At 35.7% G+C, this 24,597-nt stretch overlaps 1 protein-coding gene across 1 annotated transcript in view; it reads left to right on the top strand.

Annotated features, from left to right (window-relative positions):
- The window catches only part of LOC131439570 (insulin-like growth factor-binding protein complex acid labile subunit), a 35,198-nt gene that overhangs the window by 1,831 nt on the left and 8,770 nt on the right, over window positions 1-24,597 (top strand). The window lies entirely within an intron of this gene.

Below are 24,597 nucleotides of genomic sequence, written 5' to 3'. Positions count from 1 at the left end.
CAAATGTGCAGCTATACATCAGGTAGAATCACAGAAACGTGTGTAACGAAACGTGTCGAATCACCAGGAAGGATCAAATTGAAATCCTGCCACTTGACCACAAATGTATCCAACAGCCTTGCTTTCCCTAAGAAAACTCTTATTCTTTTTTGCATCATGAAAATCAATTTTTATTGATGTTCTCATCCCGACGGAGATGGCAAAAAAAGTGAGCGCGATAAAACAGGAAACGGTAGTACTCAGAAATCAACGGTAAAACGTGTTTCTTCGGGGTTTACGCCTAACAAAAATAATTCTGATGATGCACGAATGTGAAGTGCAATGCTAAAAATAAGTTACCATGGTTTATAGTCAAATAATGATGATCAAAGGTTATGCAATCACCGTGAAAACCGACTTTTGAACAGAGACCCGGAGGGCCGACTGTCATATACCATTCGACTCAGTTCGTCGAGTACACAAAATGTGTGTAACGTTTTTTTGAACCAATTATTCTCGGAGATTGCTGAACCGATTTTCGCAAACTTAGATTCAAATGAAAGGTCTTGTGGCCCCATAACAAATTCCAGAATTTTGTTTAGATCTGGCTTCCGGTTCCGGAATTATGGGATAAAATGCTCAAAAAATATAAAATATGTGTACTAACTTTTCTCGGAGATGGCTAATCCGATTTTCACAAAATTAGATTCAAATGAAATAAACCTTAAAAAATTCCAGAATTTCATCTTGATCCGACTTCCGTAATTACAGGGTGATTAGAATAAAAGTTTCAAATTTAAATTACTTACTCACTTTGCTCAGACCTGGCGTGACCGATTTTTACAAACTTAGATTCAAATAGATGATCTTATGGTCCCATACAAATTTCAGAATTTCATTTGGATCCGACTTCCGATTCAGGAATTACAGCATAAAGTGTTGAATGTTTCAACCTGTTATACTGAGCAGTGATGCAAACTTGGAAAAATGGATTTACTGGGGGCTCAAATCAGTTCCACTCGAGTTCGAATTTTCAACCGTTTTTTAAAATCACGGCACAGGCACGAACGGTGTGAGATTTCTGTTGAATACGGTGTTGAGGTAAAGACAGGATAATGAACATAAAAGTATCTAACCATCATATAGTTGACGACACAAAAAGCACACAAGATTGTGAAACTATTCGAACCAGTAGGCCTGGCCCTCAAAACTTACTGCAATTTCGACAGTCTCCCGATTCCGGTTCCGAAAACAGTTATTCAAAGTGTCCAATATTAAACTTGCATCGATTTCCCGTGAAATGTTCATGAGAAAGGCACCATTACACCACTAGAATTACTATAGGTATCACATGTTGAACTTTTAACAGACCATCCGCCAGTAATAAAATTATGATTTATCCTGATCGCTTCAATTAAATTTTATTGATTAAACTAATTTTCTGAACATAAAATGATTTTCTCAATATAAAAGTTTTGTCAATTCTCTTTTTGATTGAATCAACAATGTTTCAAGATTTTTCCTCATAAATATGATTATACATTAGTTTTATTTTGCCACAGCATCTACACGCTAGAAACCTATTCACGAGCTCGGCCTAACGAAATGATGAATTAAATCGGCATCCACCTGCTCTTTTTCGCCAATGTTTGGCATGATACCAGGTGTGACAATTAATGTCGTCTTCGCTTGAGAAAACTAATGTCGTTTTCGTTTTTAAATTGCACTACACTGGTGTAGCGAAAGCTGCACTGAAACCGTTCGTTTTTACCAATTGTATTACACCAGTGCTACACTTTTTCTGCACCGATACCACTGGTGTAGCACTCATCAAAAGTTTGGTGTAGCTCTGTGAAATGGAATCGTTTATTGTAGTCAATGGTTACTGTTTATGTTTTCGTCATTTTTGTTCGTTTATTCATGCCTCAGTGTAGCACTGCACCGGTGTAGTGCAAATTAAAAACGAAAACGCCATAAAACTGACCCAGGGTAGTTTCATCAAACAAACACTTTTCACGAAACTGTGTTGATTTGGCACTTAGCAACGGGGGTTTGAGCAAACCTGGTATAAAAATCAGGTTCAAAACTGACTTCGAACAAACGGTTTAACAGCAGTTAGAGTGGAAACTGGGTTAGGTTTGGCATGAAGCGAAAACGACATAAGTAATGATACTGATTTTATTGTTGCGCTTATAGTAAACCAGTGATCTCGAAATTTCCCTCCCCTTCCCCGACATCCTTCTCCCCTCCATTGATATATTTACCGTCGCTCTAGCATGTGTAATTCGCCTGTTGTGTCGTATTGAGTAGACGTGTGTTGGTTGTGCTCGTCACAAAAATTAAGCGTTGCTTCATAAAGCAACGCGCCGCCGCCAAAATTTTTCGCCAGATTGGGCGAAACAGCTTCAGAAACGTACGCTAAAATTATAAAAGTACATGGTGATAGTGCTTTTGGTCGTTCTAAAGTGTTTTGATGACGTAAAGACTTTAAGGATCGCCGTATTGCAACAACAGCCTCATTCGCCCGATCTGTCACTCTAGGATTTTTGGCATTAAAAATGCCTTACTCTTCACTATATGGGGCCGGGTGTCAATTAAAAGTTTCAAAAATAGTCGCGTAACCTTTTTGTGTCATAATTTTAAACGTTAATAACTCGGTCATTTGTTGAAGCATTGTTATAATTTAACAACCAATCGATTCGAAAACTTTTAACTTAAACATGTATGATGAAGTCGTTTCAGTATTTCAATAGCATACTATTGAAAAAATGGTTGGAATCGACCTATGTTTTCATCCACCAATCCCTGTTGTACAAAATGACGTCAACTTCTTGTTCGGCATAGGAGGCTTTGCGTCATGCATAAAAAACAACGCATCGTTCTGCGTAGTATGAAGAGAAATCTATTAATATGGGCTGCACAATATTTCTTTGCCTAGTTGATGTTTGACTGTGAATGAAACAAGTAGCTCGTCCAGTGAGCTGATGACTGGATTGTATATGCGTTCACTTGCTGGATTGTCGCTTTTGCATTATGTGTTGGTGAAATTTCCTGTTGTCTGTGCAACACCGTGTTCGCTTGAGTATCTTATATATCATCTAGCTATTGAAGAATTGAATCAGCGTGGCGATTCTTTTGAAATATCCCATGTATTTAGAAAATTTTTGGTCGGTTTTGTCATTAAAAATGCCTTACACTTCGCATCACGAGGATGGGTGTCAATTTAAAACATGCAAAACTAATCGCGTAACATTTTTCTGTCATAATTTTTATCGCTTATTACTCAGTCATTTGGTGATGGATTTGTATAATTCAACAAACAATCGATTCGGAAACATTTAACTTAAACTTATGAGACAACGTCATTTGAATATTTCAATTGCATGCCATTGGTTTAAATTGAGTACTTTATTTTGGTTCTCTGGTAACTATCAGGCCAATCAAGAATTATCAACGATAGATTTTTCGGATCTGATTTGCATTTGTAAGCTTAAAAATGTTTTAATTTGTCAAATCTAAGCTTAAAGCTTAAAAATGTTTTAATTTGTTAAATCTCCATTCCCATACGAACAAAACGTGACAATGTGACTGAACAAGTTGTTGTCCCACCAGGAATTAAACGCTTCAAAAGATTCAAAATTAAATTCTGAAACTTATCTAAAAGCAGTCTCCTCGGTTTAGTAGTATAAATGAGTTCCACAGGCTCATATATACAGTACAATTAGATGCAATATCATATAGTATCAAAGATAAACTCAAGGTAAGTTTACCTACGATTTTACATGTATCGTTTGAATAGGAACCCTCGTAGGATTTGGTTAACCGCCATTTTCAGTTTAATTATTATTTGCTTCAAAACAATAAGCGTCTGATGGCTACACGCGTTGTTACTATGACAATGTTCATTCATGTGTTAATAACATCAAGTTACAATATGAACAAAATTTCGGAATTTTGTTGCGTATCCATTCCGTATATTCCTAATATGCCAAAGCGAAAATCAATGTAAGTAACTAAATATTTTGTGCGGACTGTTTCACATGTTTTCTTCCTCGTATTGTTGCCATATTATTTACCGACACTTTCCGAAGATTATCGACGATTTTGAAAGATTAATAAAATTACACCATTACTGAGATTACTGGTACAACATTCTCATGGATCGATTAACTGTTTATAAAATTAATAAGTCCACTCAGTGAACGACTATTATTAGGTTAAAACTGGGGGTAAATAAACGATATAAATCAAATCAAATTAATAAGTTTGTACGTTTCTCGAAAATTATCATCATAAAGGAAAATAGTTTCATTTGTTCAGGCTTAAATCTTTAGGTTGTTTGTATCTAAAATTGAGCTTTCAAGTAACTTTGAAGTGTAGTGAAGTTTAGTGTATCATCATCATTATCATCCTTATTTTTGTATTTATTATGAAGACCCTAGAAACGTTTCATTTTTAATGTTATTGTGCTCGGTCGTGTCTTGAATACAACCCTCTAATTTTTTTTGGTTTTGTGTCGACTACAGACATCCAGGCGGCCGTCACGGGGGGGTACTCGCTGACAACACAGTCGAAGGATTCCAGAAATGTTACGAAGTATGGAAAACCTGCTGGAATCGTTTTATAGTTGCCCAAAGAAACTGCTTCGAAGGGTATGGTAAGGGTTAAGTTTTGAAATAGTTTCAAAATATACGGTTTTTATGGAATCAGTCTCATTACTTAATTGTCCACCCACCTGAACTTATTAGTAAACAACATATATGCCGAAATCAGTGAATCTGTTTATTGCTTTCACTGGAATTCGGCGAGACACTTGTCATTTAATATCACCGGTCGATGTTACTTAGCACCACGCCGCCATATCTCATGGAGCTACACAGGTAAAAATATTTTGTGATTTTACATTTATTTTCATGCACATATTTGAAGCAGGCAATTGAATGGAAATTTACATTACAAAACGAAGCGGTTTGTAAATATACAGTCTTGTTCAATGGAAAACTAAATGAATTTTAATGAAATTTTACATCAATCATGGTTTTAAATCAGATTTTCGTTTCAACTGATGTCTATTTCATAGTACTATCGGTTTACATGTCGTGTAAGTTTCATCTTTTCTTTATGTGTAGGTAATATATGAATTTGGTGAAAGACAATGATTGTGATATTTAGTGAAAAGATAAGTGAAATCAAAAACTACCCACTTTTTATATGTACACACTTCGAAAAAACCCTGTGATTTTACATCTTATTAGATGCACATAAATGGAGCGTCGCAGTTCACGCAAATTTACGTGGAAGAACATTTAATATTGTGTCCAAAATTCCATAACATGAAATTTATTTAAATAAATCAAATTAATACTGATAGTGAGCGCCGCGACGTGAACCGAGAACCATTGGATCGCAAAGCACGTCTGTTAATCGACTGAGCCACAGAAGCACACAACTGCTTGGCTGGTAAAAGTTGCATTCAAGTTCATACAGGCGCACCTGCTAGCAGAATGCAAGTTACAGTCGAAATCAGTAAAATTCAAGCTAATCTAACATTAAGTCATTGAAAATGAAATATTCTGTCATTTGACAAATCAGGTCTTTATGAATTACATCGTATGAGGGATTAAGTCACCTGTAAAATTAAGATTTTTTTTGGTGTGTACCGGGTACGACAGCTAGATTTCATCATTGATCAATTCCGCCATTTTTCAACACATTAACAACTTTTCTTTGAATATTCACCAAGGTCTCAATTTACGCGCCTTATGTATAGAAATTGGTGAAGTGAATGTGTTTATACATACACTCCTAGAAAATATCGTGTAAATTTACGCCTTCCGAGACCGACATATACAAGCGTCAACGTCTACTGTAGAAGTAGTGTGTGCTCGTCACATATGTAAATCATTATCAATAAAATTCAACCATTTTACGAATTATGTTCTTATAATTTGAGTCATATGCAGATTTACGTCACCGGTAAATTTCATTATTTTTCTGTGTATGTGTAAACATATGCATATATATATATATATATATATATATATATATATATATATATATATATATATATATATATATATATATATATATATATATATATATATATATATATATATATATATATGTACATATATGAACACATATATACATAAAAAAGGCGCGTAAATTGAGACTTTGGTGTTCTTTGCAATTCATTTCAAACTATAACGAAATAGAGAGTACAAAGTCGATATGATACACAAAAAGCAGCTTATTTGTAGACATTTAGTAGAACATTGACCAGCATTTCGGAGCATTTATCGTAACTTTTTTAGCTCATGTATTAGCTTTAAATTCCTCAATTTTTTGACTTTCTGGAATAAACTTTACTTCTGAGATAACCCCAGGGAAATAAAGTCTGATACCGTTAAATCCAGAAAACGAGGATTGTGTTTATCTATCAAAATCGGCTGAAAAATTACGGAGTTATTCAATGTTTAAATAACATCCTGTTCTTCTGTATAACTTATATGTTTATATGTTTGAAAAAAGATAGATTGATTAAGCTTTGAGCTTTGAGCTTGAGCGACCACCCCTGGATGCTACTCCGTTACTGATCGGGATTAGCTGAAATTGTACAGGGAGTTCCTAGATGATTCGACATTGGACTGGTAAATCATCCTTCAATGTACATCTTCTGGTAATCCCAGAATTCATTGATCAGTACCGGCGCCGGCCAGGCCCGAACGTAGATCGTCTAAGGAATGGGAAGGGATGTTAGTCCAACACTTGTTGTTACTAGAGGCCGTATATACTACTGCACACTCCACAAGTGTCACGGGAGAAGGATATTTGTTAGTAAAATTCAGTTTTGGTATTATTCGCGCGCGACTCAGTATGTTCCGGTTTCAAGATGAAACTCCTGCAATTGTCGCCTTTTACGACATGGAAGCAGGAACCCAGTGGGTCTATTCTTGGTTCATTTTTTTCCGCCGGATTCCACACGGCATCTACTGTCTGGTACTGTCCGGAGAGAGCTAATAGATACTATCAATCTCCTAGTGGACCCCAGCCCCTTCCAAAAAGATAGATTGATTAAGCACTAAAAACATATTTTTGCGGTGATATTTTTTGCTTTTTTGCCTTTCTCTATAGAAAGGTATTAGAATTGCTGGAAAAACCGACTTTCGAACAGAGCATCGGAGATCCATAGTGTTATATACCATTCGACTCAGTTCGACGAGATCGGAAAATGCCTGTGTGTATGTGTGTGTGTATGTGTGTGCACTTTTAAAAGATACGCGCTTTTATACGAGCTAAATTTCCTCAGAGATGGCTGAACCGATTTGAACAAGCTTATGCTCGTTTGAAAGCTGTTCTCGGGCCATTGATCAAGTGCAAAGATCAAATGGCTGTGACTTTTGGTTCCAAAGATATGATGGTATAAGTGACGTAACCGACAAAACACGCTGATTTCTATCGCTCTTATACATATAAGGGTGCCAATATTTTGGGATCACCACGCTCAAAAGTTTAAGCACATCGAAAAATGTCCTCATGCAAAATTTAAGCTAAATCGGACATGCGTAAGGGGTGCTGCCCGGCGATTTAGGTTTGAAAATTTTCGATCTGTGACCTGACACCACTCGATTATTTTTTGTGAGGATATGTGAAGTCATTGGTTTATGTGGATAAACCAGCAACGATTGATGCTTTGGAAACTAATATTCAACGTATCATTGCTGAAATACGCCCTCAAAAGCTTGAAAAAGTTGTCGAAAATTGGACCTTTAGAATGACCCTTGTGAAAAACAGTCGTGGCGGCCATATGCTCGAAATCATATTTAAATGTTAAATGCCAAGAATTTATCTACCAAATAAAAAAAAATGACCATTTCATAATTAGGCATGTGTTTTAAATAAAATGGTCATTTATTTTCTACACACTGAAAATCTGTTACAACAAATTTCGAGAAAAATTTGTGCACTTTTCGGTAAAAGACAAAAGAGCTTTGGTAAGCGTTCCGGGAAAAAGGCGAATAGTCGAATTAGTGGTAGTCGTGAAGCCCTTAACTCTGACGTATAGAAAATTTAAAGTTTACATTAATTTTTGAATGATTCTGTTCTAGTCTCTCTAGACCGGCAGAATTGTTATTCCACGAAAAACAAACAATTGTAAAAGTATATCATTGAAAATTTGAAAATGGAGACCCAATGGAACCGTTATTCGAACGTGGATAATAAGTAACACAACCACAATTCGATTTCATCGAGTTTGCTCTGTCTTATCAGCTATGTGACAGCTTTTGGAAAAAAAAACTTAAAAAAATGATCTCAGAAACCTCAATTCACATTCAATTGTGTTCCATTTGGTTATAGTTTCAGAATTCGTTGGTAATTTTGAAATGATTAATTCTTTATCAACAGTTACGTATGTTTACTTACATTATTCTAGCGATTCGTTTGCATACTGTAATGAAAACATTCACCATATAGAGCAACCACACATTCAAACGAACAATCCAAAACACTAATGTATAGTATACACAGTTACAGTTTAAACTTTATTTTCCCAAGGCGCCATGCGCTTATTCGACGGTGTGCAGTTGATGCATGGTTGGCTGTTGGACTGATAAGCGCTGGATTGGCAATTAATTAAGTTTTGACGTTATTTATAAATTTCACACATGTGGTACGACGGGAGACACTCGCGAAATTCCTGTTTGTGATGTGTCGTAAATATTTGCCGTCGGTCGTCAGTAATCATGATTTCGCTCGTCAAAACGAACGTCTCTGACCATTGATGTACGGAGCGAAAATATGTTTGTTCTACCTTCCAGGAAATTATTTTAAACTTTTGGGTATAACTTTATTTATCTCGAGCTATTATAAAAAAATTCAAATTTATTTTTAAACATTGACACACTTTTTAACAGTTATTCGGATTTGTTTGAACTATAAATAATACCAAAAATACTAACGCTACAAATGGAGTGGGTAAAAGCATAAAGAAAAACTTGATTAGATTAACAATACACTTTCAGTTTAATTTGCACTACGGTAACATATTGAAACATATGTTTTTTAGTACTTTTTTCCGATTTGCATTATTTCTTGAGTGCGATATTTGTAAATAACTATCGAGTTATAGCGCTATTTTTAAGTTTAAGCTTGTTGGAATCGGTTTAGTCTTCTTTGAGAAAATTGAGCATATAAAATAAATCTTCGAAAGGTGCACACAGACAGACACATACATTTTCCGATCTCGTCGAGCTGAGTTGAATGGTGGGTCTTCTACTAGGCTTCGGATTTTTCATCAATTCCATTAACTTTCTTTAGAGAAAGACAAAAATGGCTCTTCCGAGAGCTCCTAATCTTGGACTTCAAAATTAACACTTTTGAACTCAACTTTGTATATTTATTCTACATACACATCTTATCCACTTTAGTTTATATTCAGGTTACACTTACAATCGTAGAACAACAGCCATTGTTGAAAAACGCAAAGCAGTTTTCTCCGCTAAACGGTAGCTGAATCTTCGTAAAAAAAAACATTTTATTCAAAGAAATACACTACATGAACCGGTACTTCTTTTTTCAGTCAGTGCGAAAAACACTGATGTCGCTTTTCATCACCCATCTGACACCGGTATGTGAGCACCAGCCATTTGAAAGTATACCGATTACGTTGAGCCCCTCGCGTTTCGAGCCCCAAACACTGCGATGTTTTGATACTCATCGCGACTCTCAAATTGTGAAAATTACCTGCACTTGATGTCCCAAAACATTGCCTGCTGTATCCCACTTAGAAAAAAACGTTCAACGGTGGTCCTTCATTGGTCCAATACGTTGGATCATTGGTCCAATGAAAGTCCAATCAATCGTTCAACGGGAGGCAAACACGGGACCTTCGTTTGCCGATTTTGAAACAGACCGTTGAACCGAATGCCATTTTTTTCGTTCAACAAACCCGGCAGACAGAGGTCCATTGTTGAGCCATTTTTAACATGAGGAGTTGGAGCCCCGTTGGACTAGTTTTACTGCAGAATTTCTGAAGTTTTTTTCCACTTATTTGTTTAAACTAACAATACATACCTGCACAATACTTCTACTTCACGTAGAATAACAACAAATTTTCTTTCTATGGAAAGGTAACACTTAATTTTCACACTATTTTTGGAAGAGAAAAAACAACAACAAACCGTTCCAGCAAATTGAACGAATATTTCGTGCAATATATCGTTCAACAAGCGCTCAAAAATCAACAAAATTGAACGGTCTGCTGAGAGGGATTTTAGGTAAACCGACAAGTTATTGTGAGAGAGTCGATCCAAAATTCACTAATTTTCGTGCACTAAACAAGGTAAACGCGTAAAACAAATGTATTACTGTTTGTTTGTTTACGTTGCAATCAGCTGATTTTGAAGTTCCGATTTTGATCTCATCAAGATGGCGTCGTGACAGGAGGCCGCTTTTCATTGATTCCACTCGCTCGGTGCCAGTGTTTTGCCCTGACAGCCGATCAATGAAACGGTTTTTAAAGTTTGGTTTGCACGCATGCTGCTCGGAAAAGAAAACGGGTGCAAAATAGTTGCCCGCGAATTGCCCCGAAAGTGCATTTTTTTCGTTCGGTGCAAATCAATGAAACACAGTGCACCTGTTTTGATTCCCCGACTGCACGAAAAGTGCACGAATCGAGCAAAACACTCCAGGAGTGTTCTCACCCACTTAGAAAAAAACGTTCAACGGTGGTCCTTCATTGGTCCAATACGTTGGATCATTGGCCAATGAAAGTCCAATCAATCGTTCAACGGGAGGCCAACACGGGACCTTCGTTGGCCGATTTTGAAACAGACCGTTGAACCGAATGCCATTTTTTTCGTTCAACAAACCCGGCAGACAGAGGTCCATTGTTGAGCCATTTTTAACATGAGGAGTTGGAGCCCCGTTGGACTAGTTTTACTGTAGAATTTCTGAAGTTTTTCCACTTATTTGTTTAAACTAACAATACATACCTGCACAATACTTCTACTTCACGTAGAATAACAACAAATTTTCTTTCTATGTAAAGGTAACACTTAATTTTCACACTATTTTTGCAAGACAAAAAACAACAACAAACCGTTCCAGCAAATTGAACGAATACTTCGTGCAATATGTTGTTCAACAAGCGCTCAAAAACCAACAAAATTGAACGGCCTGCTGAGAGGGCAATGAAAAACGGCATGAGTTTGCGATTTGCAGCAATGGCTGTTTGTCTACCCTCTTGTGAGGAATTCTGGCAACCGTCAGAAGGCTGGCTGCACTCCGGCTGCTGTCAAAATTGTCCAGGCGAAATTGCGTCATTATCTCGCCATATGTGTCTTGTTTATTTCTCTCTTCCTTCTTTTTTCTTTTTTTTTAATTCGACTTCATTTGATATTCGTCAATCCCACATGTGCATACAAAAAACGAATCTTGAGACGAGTTAAATGAGATTGAAATATGGGTATGTTTGGTAGTGAGAAAGCACTGTTATTGGCAATAACATTTTCCATAATTATTATTATGAAGGGCAATAATTTATTGCCTTTCATATGTACTTTTCAATGAAAAAATGAAACCAAGACGCTAAAAATGTACAACCGATTCAAAACGGTTCTGCCAATCTTGCATGGCAAGAATCTGACAGAAACAGAACCGTTAATAACCGCTAGGCGAAATTCTCTGCCGGAAACGGTTGTTGCATTGTTGCCAGACAAAAATAGCTGGCAGACATAGCCAGCCGTCTGGGGGGAAATCTGCCCGCCGCGTACAAGTGGGTAAGATTGTATAGCAGCTGTTTTTCAAAGAAGGGTGAATCTTACAAAAGTAAACAAACTGAGTTTCTCTTTCCTTCTATAAATACTTCAAAATCCTACAATCTTAATCTTTGCACAGAGAACAGACCTCCATATAAAGATTTCAATGTGTGACGGTTGTTACGGTTGGTAATGAATGCGTGCAAAGTCGTACGAAACGATGATTTTATTGGATCTTCACTTGTATGCTTTACACAGCTTTTTTGAAAGGTTGAAACCTGGGTTAATTTTGACTTCGAAAGCGAAAACGGCATTATGCAGTAATCAATGCTCCCCGCAAACGACGCATACTTGGTCAAAACAGGCTAAATTTGCTTCGAAAAGTACGCAACACCAATAGAAATTCTCAACTGTATCGACGCAAAATTATTGGTAGTTCTGCAGTGCATTGGTAGTTCTTACAATGCCTCTGGCTGATCTTCACTCCAGATGCTGTAATTTTGCTTGTTGACGTATCCATTGAACTAGAAATGAGCTTCGTCGCTGAATACATAAAAAATGTGGGTCTCCCTCCAACTTTGCCAGCGCTCATTTATGTTTAAATTATAGACCAAACGACGATTTATGATTTAATTTAAGACCAAATTGAACAAGTTTGAAAATGGCACAAGACACGATTTACGTGTGATCTGTAAAAAAAAAACAGTGTTGCAAAAACGATACCAGCCAAAAAATCACCCCTTACAAATGCCTGCAACTTGGATTTCAAGAGATTCAATTTGTATTGATGTTTTGTTCACAGATTCTTTTGAAATTTATTCATAAAGATTGAACTTGAAAATGTGTTGACATTTGGTTCAAGGCCTTGGGCCACAACTATCATTAATTATCATAGTTGAGTTTATAATTGTTTCAATGGATAAAATTTTGGATTATACTATTTCTTATAAAGAAATATTTGAATGAGGTGGCATTTACCCACCAATTCTTTTTTTTGCTAAAAGTAATATCGTAAATTATGATGTATAATATCATTTAAGTAAAAATGAAAAAAAAAATATTTATATTCAGCGAAATAGATTTCTACGCTTCACGCATTTAGTATTTTGCCTAATTTCTAGGTGTTTAGGACTTCTCACGTTTTTTATCCGAAAAGGCACATTTCAGGGACGTTGCTGATCCTTTCTCTTTTTCTCTGTTTTTAGCAATGGACCAAGGCACACGATTGTACATTCTAAAATCTAAATTTATAAAACATTTTTTGCAACATTCGAATTGTAATGAAATCTATAAAATCATATTCTTTGATACTAAATTTCATTATTCTCTGCAAAACTGAAGAAAACAACTTGCATTCTGTCAAATTGATGATAAAAAATCTTGATACCAAATATTTACATTGACGTCGCAAAAATGAGTTTTTTACCTATTTTTATATATATAAAAAATAGGTATAGAATTCGCTCAAACTTTAGAAAATTTTTCCGAGGCCCGGAGGGCCGAATGACATATACCAATCGATTCAGCTCGACGAACTGAGCAAATGTCTGTGTGTGTATGTGTGTGTGTGTCTGTATGTGTGTTGTCAACTAAGAGGTCGAGATCTCAGAGATGGCTGAACCGATTTTGATCAAACTAGTCGCAAATTAAAGGTCTCCCCGTCACCCAAAACGCTATTGAATGGTTTTGAGATCGGATGTTTACTTTTTGAGTTATACAAAGTTTTATGTCAAAATTTTCAGTTTTTTGACAGTATCTGTCACAATTGGCCTTGAAAACAGAATATCGAAATTTTTCTGTAAGCGACTTTTCCCCCTATTCCAGCAGTAGGAGTTTTGAGCGCTGTATGACAACAAAGAAATGCTTGGGAGCAACGGAAAACACGATTTTTTATACTGTTACATACAATTGTTTCTAAGTACCAAAAGGATTGTGTACAGCATCCTTTTTCATGACATTTAGCCTCGGACCGATTTTAGCACGGCTCGTTTTTGGCAACATAATCGTTCGAATATGACATATATAAACCAGATGATGGCAGAATTTTTTTAATTATATTGTTTTAAACTACTTACAGCAATAAATGCTGGAACAACATAACATCCATATACCACTCGAATCAGTTCGTCGAGATCAGCAAATGCGTGTGTGACAAATAATTTCACTCAATTTTCTCGGAAAATTTCTTTTCTGCAAATTCAGATTCATACGAAAAGTCGTATGCTCCCAAACAAAGTTCCTGAATTATGTTTGGTTCCGACCTCTGGTTCCAGAATTACAGGAAGATATGTGAAACGAAATTAAAATTGTGTAACTCATTCTTCTCGTAGATGGCTGAACCGATCTAAGATTCAAATGAAATCTAAGAATCATCTAAGATTCAAATGAAAAGTTTCAAGATTCTATAAAACATCTTGCTTTTCAGTCAGATCCAACTTCCGGTTTCGGGGATAGTATAAAAATGTCTATTCCACATAAATTAATCAGGTTTATCGGGTTAGCAGATTTGGATAGTCGATAAAAAAATTAACTTTTTTCAGTTTTAGTGGTATTCAGTTGTCGATCAGAAGGCACCTAAAAATTTCATTCGTGCTATGATCTCTCAAAGATGTCTTAACTGATTTTCAAATATTTTGAAACAAATGTAAACTGTACAACTACTCAGGTGAATTTATCTGACTTCGGCCATACCGATTTTAGAATTCCGGTTCCAGTATAAAATCGTTTCTCAAAGCTCAATCGTTTTCTCAAAAAAAGCCTAATCAAATTTCAGAAACAAAAATTCAAACTAAAACAAACTTATATACATAATTAATTAATTTTATACATACATACAAAAATTAATTAATTTTATCCAATTATGACTTTTGGTTCTCGAATTACATGATGATGAATTTTTAAAATTCAAACCGATATAAAAGATGACAATCCCGAAAAGCTTCAAAGTTGGACTCAAAACTGTTGTGATTTATTCGTCATATGTCCATACGAATCGGTTTGGGTTATGCTGGTTCCTGAATACCGGCTCTGGAAGTACCTTAAATTACCGTAAACTCTAGAGTGGAACTTACATATCATGGCATGTTTAATCGATTATCAAACTTCTAGATTCAAATTCGATCCGATTTGCAGTTTCGACATTACAGAGTAATGAGTGATTAAAATCTCAAATTGTCGCTTAAAACGACGGTCATTAAAATAATGTCATGAAAACTTAAACACCGAAGAATATTCATGCAAAAAACACATGCGGATTGATAAAAATAGGTATCATCTCACTGCTAGGTGGATTAAACACGTTTTTTTCTTTTGGAATAATCAAATTATTTTGATTAAATTTGGATGGAGGTCACAGAAATTACTCGCTTAAAAGCTTAAGATGTTGTTTTTGTGTCAAAAACCATGGCGCGCGTGGGTTTACAAGGTGCAAAAAGATTCAAACAAGAATGAAGAGCAAAATTTTACTGCAAGAACACGCAGTTTTTCACCAAATTCTGTTGCATAGTGATGGCTGACGAAACTTACGTCAAGGCTGGCTTCCGCCAACTATATCATATGTTCGATGCTCTAAAGAAGAAATTATCGAAATTTGCGAAAAAGTTCCCGATCTGGCTGATGATTTGCGGTTGTGGTGAAATAAGTGCTCTTTTAATCATTCCCGTGCAATCAACTAGAATAAAAATAAACGAAGCAATGTGAAAATCGGTTGCACAAAATTCTAAATTTTACGGGCATTCGGAATGGGAAACGAAATTGAATAAAATAAATTGTGTGTAAGTCGTAGCTCATTAGAAGTTTTTCATTTCCTTAAAAGTTGAAGAAAATTCGATTGTCGGTTTACTTGTGAATAAATATGTGTGTATTATTTTCATCGAATATACTCTTAAATTTCATGATATACGAGGTCTGTTCAAAAAGTTCCCGGAATTTTTCAATTGCGCGCGTCTGGAGAGTCCGGTGGTCATTTTTTTTTATTGTGTTGGTACATATGTCCCTAATGTATGGTGAAATTTTCAGCAGTATTCATTGTTTACATTCTGTCTTGTAGCGGCTGGTGGAGACGTGTTTCTTTGAGCTCGGCGATTTTTGTCTTAGTGACGTTGGGTGCTTCCACGTGGACGATTGTGCTTTTGTTTCGACATCATAACCGTACACCCATGTTTCATCACCAGTTATGACCCTTTCAAGTAAATTTGGATCGTCGTTGACGTCGTTTAATAGTTCCTGAGCGATGGTAATGCGTTTGTTTTTTTGATCAAAATTCAGCAGTTTTGGAACTAATTTTGCTGCCACTCATTTCATGCCCAAAACATTTGAAAAAATATGATGGCATGAGCCAACTGATATGCCAACTTCATCAGCAACTTCTCTAATCGTGATTCGGCGATCATCCATAATCATTTTTTCCACTTTTCCCACATTTTCATCGATTATTGACGTGCTGGGTCGACCGGAGCGTTCGTCGTCTTCAACGTCTTCGCGGCCATCTTGGAAACGCTTATACCACTCGTAAACACTTGTTTTTTTTTTCATAGCAGACTCACCGTAGGCTCTCTGTAACATTTCGCACACTTGGTTACACTTTATTTCATTTTTCACGCAAAATTTAATACAAATTCTTTGACTCTTCAATTCTTCCATTGTTTAAACTAACAAAAATCGCCGACCTCAAAAAAAAACACGTCTACACCAGCCGCTATTAGACAGAATGTAAACAATGAATACAGCTGAAAATTTCACCATACATTAGGGACATATGTACCAACACAATAAAAAAAATTTTGACCACCGGACTCTCCAGACGCACGCAATTAAAAAATTCCGGGAACTTTTTTTAACAGACCTCGTACATTTCAAAATCAACAACTACGTGAGTATTTTGGAGTGTGCGTCTCAACAATCGACAAGTTATGCCCAAAATTTACCTAATAAAAATTAAAAAATACTAATATTATAATTGTTTTGCTATTGCGGGGTTTTCCGTGTATGAGATAAATTCAAGACTCCAAAACATTAAACAAATTGAGGAATTATTCGAGCTCACGAAAAACACGGTAATACATGCAACGATTCATCTTCAAAAATAGCACATTCATAAAGAAAACATATAATCAATTGCAACATGTGTTTAGTAACTAGTCTTTAACATTCCTGGACAAAACAGGATTCCAGCGAGTCGGAGTATGAAAAGAATTTAAATTGAATTGAATACTTCTTAGGAATTGAGTGGAAAAATCTTGGTGCCAAATTGAGCAATGCTTCTTGCTTGTAGATTGGCGCCACTGCTCGGATTACAGTACTGCAGTCTGCTGGTAGACCGAAGTAAAAGCATATGCACATTTTCCAACGTGCTGAACTGCTCAGCTGTGGAAGAACGAATCCATTGAGCGAAGATGCTGTAAAAAAGAACTATTTCATAATGAGATGCAGAATAATTAATTTGTTAAACTATGCACAATTAAATTTAACCAACTGGGCTGGGAGAGAGCGCGAAATGGAATCAAATCGTTAAAAACAAATCGCAGCCCTCGGCAACGGATAAGGTGGAAAGAATGTTAAAAGGAATTTATTATTTTATTGGTAGGAAGATAAATGCGATTGCTATCTTGATGGACTGAGACATAAGTCATATAAAGCATCCAAAGCATAAGATTTGCGGCAAGCTACCGGGCTTAGGTTTACTCGGAGCAGTCGCAGCATGCGATCGAATGCTAGAGGTTTGTGATGATGGGCGATGATGACGAAGAAGATGAGCGATGCGACCGAGAAGGACAAAAAACAGAGATGAGAACGACGCAAGCACACACTTATGTATTTATGATGCTGTGGAACGGCTTTAAGCGCCACCATTTAGTGGGCGCGTGGCATCCATGCATTGGATCAGCGGCTTTTTAGACTTTGTGAATGCGATTTGTTCAACGAGCGAGAATGCGTTTTTTTTTCAGCTCTTCTACGCAACTTAGCTGAGATGAGTTTAGCTCATTATGTAAATAAAAAGACAATTTCAAATCAAGCTTGTAGTAATATTTCTACAATTGCACCCATTAATCACGTGGAGCGATAACGATGCACATTTTTTTCTGAATCACACTAGTTTAGCCCGGGAGTTTCTTCCAACGATTGTCGTCATAGTAGTTAAAAGATCGTAAACACTGTCAGGGCGATTATCGTTATCACTCATTCATGCATTCTCGAAGTCAACTTGTGTGCTACTGGCTGTGTACCTCGACGTCATATCAATTCCCAGTGCCAGGCTAGACCTAACTGCTAACAGAAATAGTTTATCAGCAGCATGTCCTTTTGCCGCAGATGGGGTCTCAAAACGACTGCAAGAAAAAAAATAAGTTTGAAGAGAGTGCTGAGGCCGTCGCCGCATCAATATTAGCATTTGCGTTAGTTTTCCAGTATGTACTCCCTCAACGCACATTAGCTTAACACGGTTGTGTGCAATGAAGCACGTGAATAGTGATGACCAATGAGTTTACTACTCTTCCAAGAAACAGGTTAGGCTTTTATTCATGAATTCAATGGAATGAATTTCTCGCATTCATCTGGGTGGTCATTTTTTCTAACATCAAGCCATTTGTTCGTTGACTAGACAGCTTCTTGTATAGGGGAAAGGGCGGGCATTTGTGTTATCCTTGATGATATTAAATAACCTTGTCAACGTAATAATAATAATAATAATAATAATAATAATAATAATAATAATAATAATAATAATAATTATTATTATTATTATTATTATTATTATTATTATTATTATTATTATTATTATTATTATTATTATCATTATTATTATTATTATTATTATTATTATTATTATTATTATTATTATTATTATTATTATTATTATTATTATTATTATTATTATTATTATTATTATTATTATTATTATTCATATTATTATTATTATTATTACTATTATTATTCATATTTCCTTGGGGCTTAAAATCCATAGTTTTGTGTCTACAACTGCAATCTTCTTGTGAGATCATTAGTTGCTTTGAACCATCAGGACACTCTAATTGCCTGAAGGTCTGTTGACCCTATTGTTTTCCAACTAACGCTTCCAGAAGTTACCAAGGTAGCAGCCCAAAGAGCTTGAAGTGAAATCAATCGATTTTTGAAACATATCTCATGAACTACTAATAAATAGATCTTACCGATCTGCAACATTGCCAGATTTTCAATGCTATCACCACAATTAATCATTGCATTCTACATATTCTACATTCTGTCAAAACCATCTAACACAATAACAAAAGACGTTGAGTAATTCTAATATTGAAGATTACTTGCAAAGCTGGATTTCTGGTACATTTTGCTTGCACCAGCACAGTTGACAAATGAATGTTAAACATCAATGAAAAGAAATTTTCAAATAATCACATAACTGGTAACTCTGTTCACAAAATTGGCAACGAGCAAAAATGAAAAAAATGAATCAGATGTTTGTGTGATCATGTACAGACGTCCACGTTCTGACAAATCAGAGCAGTTACACTTTTGATCACACTTTCGTTCAAGCACACTTTCATACTGTGCAGTACGATTTGGGGGAAACTGTACAATACTACTTAACAAATCGCTTTGTTGAGTTTATTAACGAAAACCAAACCCTGTCAGCGCCATCGAACGGCATCACAGTGCAGTATTTTGTCGCGCACGAATTTGACATTGCTCTTCCCTACTCCTATGTACGAAATTCGATGCGGACTCACCTGAGGGCGCCATGTTTGCAAAAAAGGATGTTGCCAATGATTTGTTCGGGAAATGTGAGAGCTGGATATCTTGTTAATATGATGTCTTTGGGAAACGTAACTAAAGCTTATCTTCCATTAATCATCACGATAAGAGCCTCAGGTCAGCATAGTCGTTAAATGAAGTAACTGTGAGACTGAAAGTAATTCATTCAAACAAAATATTTGTCATGCAGTCAACAGTAGAGGAGACCGGGGTTAGTCCGGAAACGGGGTCAACCCGGACAGTTTAAATATCTTTTAAACCAGCAATTATTTTGATTCATGGATCTACTTTGTAAACGCACTTGCATGTAACAGACAGACGTCAGTAAGCTAAATGACGCTGAGTCAATTCAGTTTGGCGCCAATCGTGTTCGTGTCAAAGCGTGCACATTTTTTTACTGAATTTTTTATATAATTTTCGCATTTCTTGGTTATATTTGACTTCTGTGCATCATAGTTAGTGATTTTAAAAGTTCATTCTCTGAATCCAGTGATTAATAAGGATCAAATGTAAACCAAGTTTAGTTGTGTTGGTAATTTGTTTATTACGTACATTTTATTTAGTACGTATGCCGTAGATCTAATGTATTTATATATGCAGTGCAACCAGTTTAACAAAGTAGCTTGAACGAATGAGTTTAAAACAATCTTTTTTAGCAAAAATTTATACTCAAACGAATATTAAACCTGTATTTGTGGATGAACAATCAGTTTTGGTCAATTTTTCACCAATGTTTGATGGAAAGTTGCTTACTTAAGTTTTTTGAACGTAAATTGTATTCCCCTAATAAAACAGTTAGCTACTCTGCTTCAATGCATTTGTATTAGATCGCGCTATACAAAATAAACAAAACTAAACATTTTCTGTTAAAAAGCAAAATATCCATACAGAAGGTTCGTAAATCTTTATTTGGAAATAATTTCTTCAAGAGAAAATCCATATAGGAATGTGTTCGTTGCTAATCAAATGTGTTAGTGGACGTAAGCTGAAACTGAAATAATTTTTGTCGAGCAGTTTTCAGAAAAACGGAAGAGTTATAGACTAAGATTTTTGCTTTTGTTGCAATTCTAAGCAATATAAAATGATTCGTAAATTTTCGATTTTTTTTCCAGAACTATCGTTTAACAAAATAAATCAAATGTTTTGCATGATAAAAAGCAAAAAAAAACGTGGAAAAATATTGTGAAATAGGTCGGTGAAGAGTTGTTTTTGAGGACGCTTCTTAAAAATCATGATTTGCGGTGTCCACTGTATCTCAGCGCAGACTAATCAGAAGTGAACAAATGAACGCAGCACAATTATAGTAGAAATTTTTCTAGACCCCAACGTTTCTGTTTGATTTTTTTTAAGTTTTTTAATTTTTGGTGGTTGTTCAAAGTGAAAACTACGATTTTTCATGAAAAAATCCCCCATTTTGTAGCTGTTAAACCTCCCTAAAGTAACAAACAACGAAAAGGAAAGCGTTGGGGTCTGGGTCTCGGGTTGGTGGTTCAATGCATAAGGCACTGGTCTTACAAACCAGTTGTCGTATGTTCGAGCCCCGACCTGGAAGGATTCGTAGTGTCAGTAGAATCGTAGCACCAGCCATGCAATGGTTTCTGTACACTCTGAATCGGCTGCGAAGTCTGTTGAAACAGAAGGTCAAATTCCACTGCAGGAACGTAATACCAAGGCTTTGCTTTGGGGTCTGGTTTTTATATATTTAAAGTGTGTGTAAAATTTGAAAAAAAAATGCTTCTGCGGAGCTAAATCGGACAAAACAACTGGTACTCAACCGGACACATAATTTTCGATTTGAAATTTATAAAGGATTCTTTTTATTCGACTTTTTCCCCAGCGAACAGGATTATGTCTCACGCAAGGTTAAAACCAGCAGATTATCCATTCGAACACGGTTTTATCTTAAGATTTGGCGCCCTACTGCATTCGTTCTTCATTTTTGTGTGAAATTTTATAGTGCGGTTTAGCCCCACGGTTCCTAAATATTGGATTTTGGGTTGGTCACTTCATCGTGACTTGTTACAAAAACTAATGCATGTTTTTCCAAGTTACAAATTAGAAATGGTAGTTGAAGGTTAAAACTACACACTTAAATTTTATTGCTGAATCTCAGCAATAAAATGCCACTATTTGCACAGCCGAGAGCTCGGTAACCGTCTCGGTAAAATAATAATTGTTAAGAATCTCGGCGATCTCAAAATTAATAACTATTAGCTTAGAAAAAACGATTATGTGATCGAATCATGAATTCCCGAGTCATCAGTAATCGAACGTAGAAAGGAATTGTCTTTATTATTGTATGAATTATATAATACAAAAGTTAATGTTGGGAAAATTAGGTGTTTTATTAATGTTCATTTAATTCAGCATCCAGAAAGTAAAGGAAACCCAATAAAGACAATTATTTCTAGTGCTCCTCAAAGCCTGGAAATAGGCAGGTTTTTGAAAGTATATTCGAAAAGTAGATAGTTTTTTATTTCACTTATCTTTTCACGAGATATAAGAATCTCTTTCCTTCATCCAATTTATACATGTTCCAGCTCCACGAGTAATGGCCATGTGGTGCTTTGCCAAATCGATAATTATAGATAATTATTAATTTCATTATGCCCAGCTCAAGAATCTGTTTTAAGTGTATTCCCAAGTAACGAAACCTAAGCCGTTGATTTTAACCATGGTTGCAATGCTCATGTGCTTCATGTAAGGTCATTTCACAGTGATTTCAGTCTTCAATCGCTTCATTAATGCACGCTAATACTAGCTTTTTTCTGATTCGTGGTAGTCCTCCAAAAGTATGCTATGCCGATCCCAGAAAACCGACATTATTATCTATCCATCCCATTGAGACAATCGAACCGCTTCGAAACACTCGTGTTGACTTCAGTGTATTGTCAGGTAATCATGCTGTTCTCTGGCGTATAATAATGGATTCAGGCAAACATGTACTCGAAGTGCGCTTGCGTTCGTCTTTCTAGCCCTAAATAAGTATGTGTGGGATCCAGAGGCAGGATATCTTTCTCATCTTACTAAGGCATGCTAGCGCACTTTCTCTTTCCGGTCGTCCAGTACAATTTTATGTATTATTATTATTATTATTATTATTATTATTTTCATTTATTTTACCTCGGTTTAATCCTTCATTTTATGTGGCTTTGAATCTGTTCTGCTTCGCAAGACCTGCCGTTGCATGCTTTTTCAGCAGTGAAGTTTTGACCATCATGTAACTCTCAAAACCTATCTTACTGTGTAATCTAAAGGATCAATGATTCCTGCATGGATAGAACAGAACAATTAATTTCCTTTAATAATATTTTTGCTCATTTATCTTCAAATTTGGAAACAAGATATAGATATGTCATCGTGTTAATTTTGATCAGTATATTCCATGTCGTTGTAGGATCATTTCTAATCATTTCATGAATTCAATATTTCCAGTATATTTTGCAAATAAGTGACTCTTTAAAATGTTAAAATTGGGATGCCAAAACTCTTGTAACGCTTTTTAATACCTATAATTTACAAAAAGTAACACATGCAACGCTTCGTAACACTTAGAAAAGAGTAACGGATGTAACGCCTCGTAACGCTTGTACCTTTTAAAAATGTAACATGTAAAACATGTAACGTTTTGTAACACCTAAAGTAACACATGTTTCGATTTGTAACGCCTATAACTTACAAAAGCGTAACGCATGTAATGCCTCGTAACGCCTAAAACTTATTTAAAATAACGAATGTTACGTTTTGTAACGCCTTTATTGTTATTCACACAGTAACGTTTGTACGGCTCGTAATGCCTGTAACTTACTAAACAGTAACGCATGTAACGCTTCGTAACATCTTTAATTTACAAAAAAAGGTAACGCATGTAACGCTTCGTAACACTTATAACTCACAGAAGAGTAACGCATGTGACACTTCGTAACGCCTATAACTTACGAAAAAGTGAAGCATGTAACGTTTTGAAATACCAACAACTTACAAGAAAAGTAATGCATGTAACGCTTCGTAATGCCTATAACTTACGAAAAAGTAACACATGTAACGCTTCGTAACGCCTATAATTCACAGAAAAATAGTGCATGTAACGCTTCGTAAAGTCTATAACTAAAAAAATTACGCATGTAACGCTTCGTAACGCCTATAACTAATAAAAAGTAATACATGTAACGCTTCGTAACGCCAATAGCTTCCGAAAAAATTACGTATGCAACGCTTCATAACGTTTATAACTTACTAAAAAGTAACACATGCAACACTTCGTAATGCCTATAACTTACAAGAAAAGTAACGCTTCGTAACGCCTATAACAAAAAAGTAATACTTCCTAACATCTATAACTTATATGAAAGTAATGCATCGTAACTCATTTACCTCAAGAATCTAACGATTTATTCAGTGATGTGTTATTCTAACGGTTTTTAACATTCATAATTTCCAAAAAATAACTAATATGATTTGTAACCTTAAATTTTAGAAAACTATCGTATGCAACGCTTTCTAGCTTCTTTAACTTAACGTAACGCTTCTCATCTCATGATAATATCGAGTTTCACTCGTCACGCTTCGTCAAATGGAACATTTTTCCATATTGGGGACGAGTCCATATTTAGGACGGGGATTCCCAACCCCGCACATAAGGTCAGAAAGTTTTTATAGCCCGAAGAGGCTAATGATCTTAAGGTTAAAAGCTCTATAATCGGAACAAACAAAAATTTCCTAAGGTTTTCGAAATTTGACGTGACGTAATTTGTAAATAATGCCTTTACGGCCTCAACTATCTCACGCACTTTTAATTTCACACATATTTTTGTAAAATCAGATACCTAAAAATTCATAAACGTCATAGGGATTTGGCAATGATCTGTGTGATCTGTGTCAGTCACACGACTTCTTCAGTGATGTGTTATTATCAACTGAAACGTCTCCATTTCAGACATTTTAAGCTGGGTTTCTTGAAGATGCACGTTTCAATGTATTTAGGCATTTGACTTTCGACGTTCGGACTTTCCCGGTTGTTATTAGTTATGTAGCTCATTTCTACATAAAAAACCGATTCATATATCATGTACTACAGATGTTATGTCAGTAACACAATCTTTCAAAAGGA

The sequence above is a fragment of the Malaya genurostris genome, chromosome 3 (assembly GCF_030247185.1).
Source record: "Malaya genurostris strain Urasoe2022 chromosome 3, Malgen_1.1, whole genome shotgun sequence".
Lineage (NCBI taxonomy): Eukaryota > Metazoa > Arthropoda > Insecta > Diptera > Culicidae > Malaya > Malaya genurostris.
This window is presented reverse-complemented; position numbering and strand designations above follow the sequence as displayed.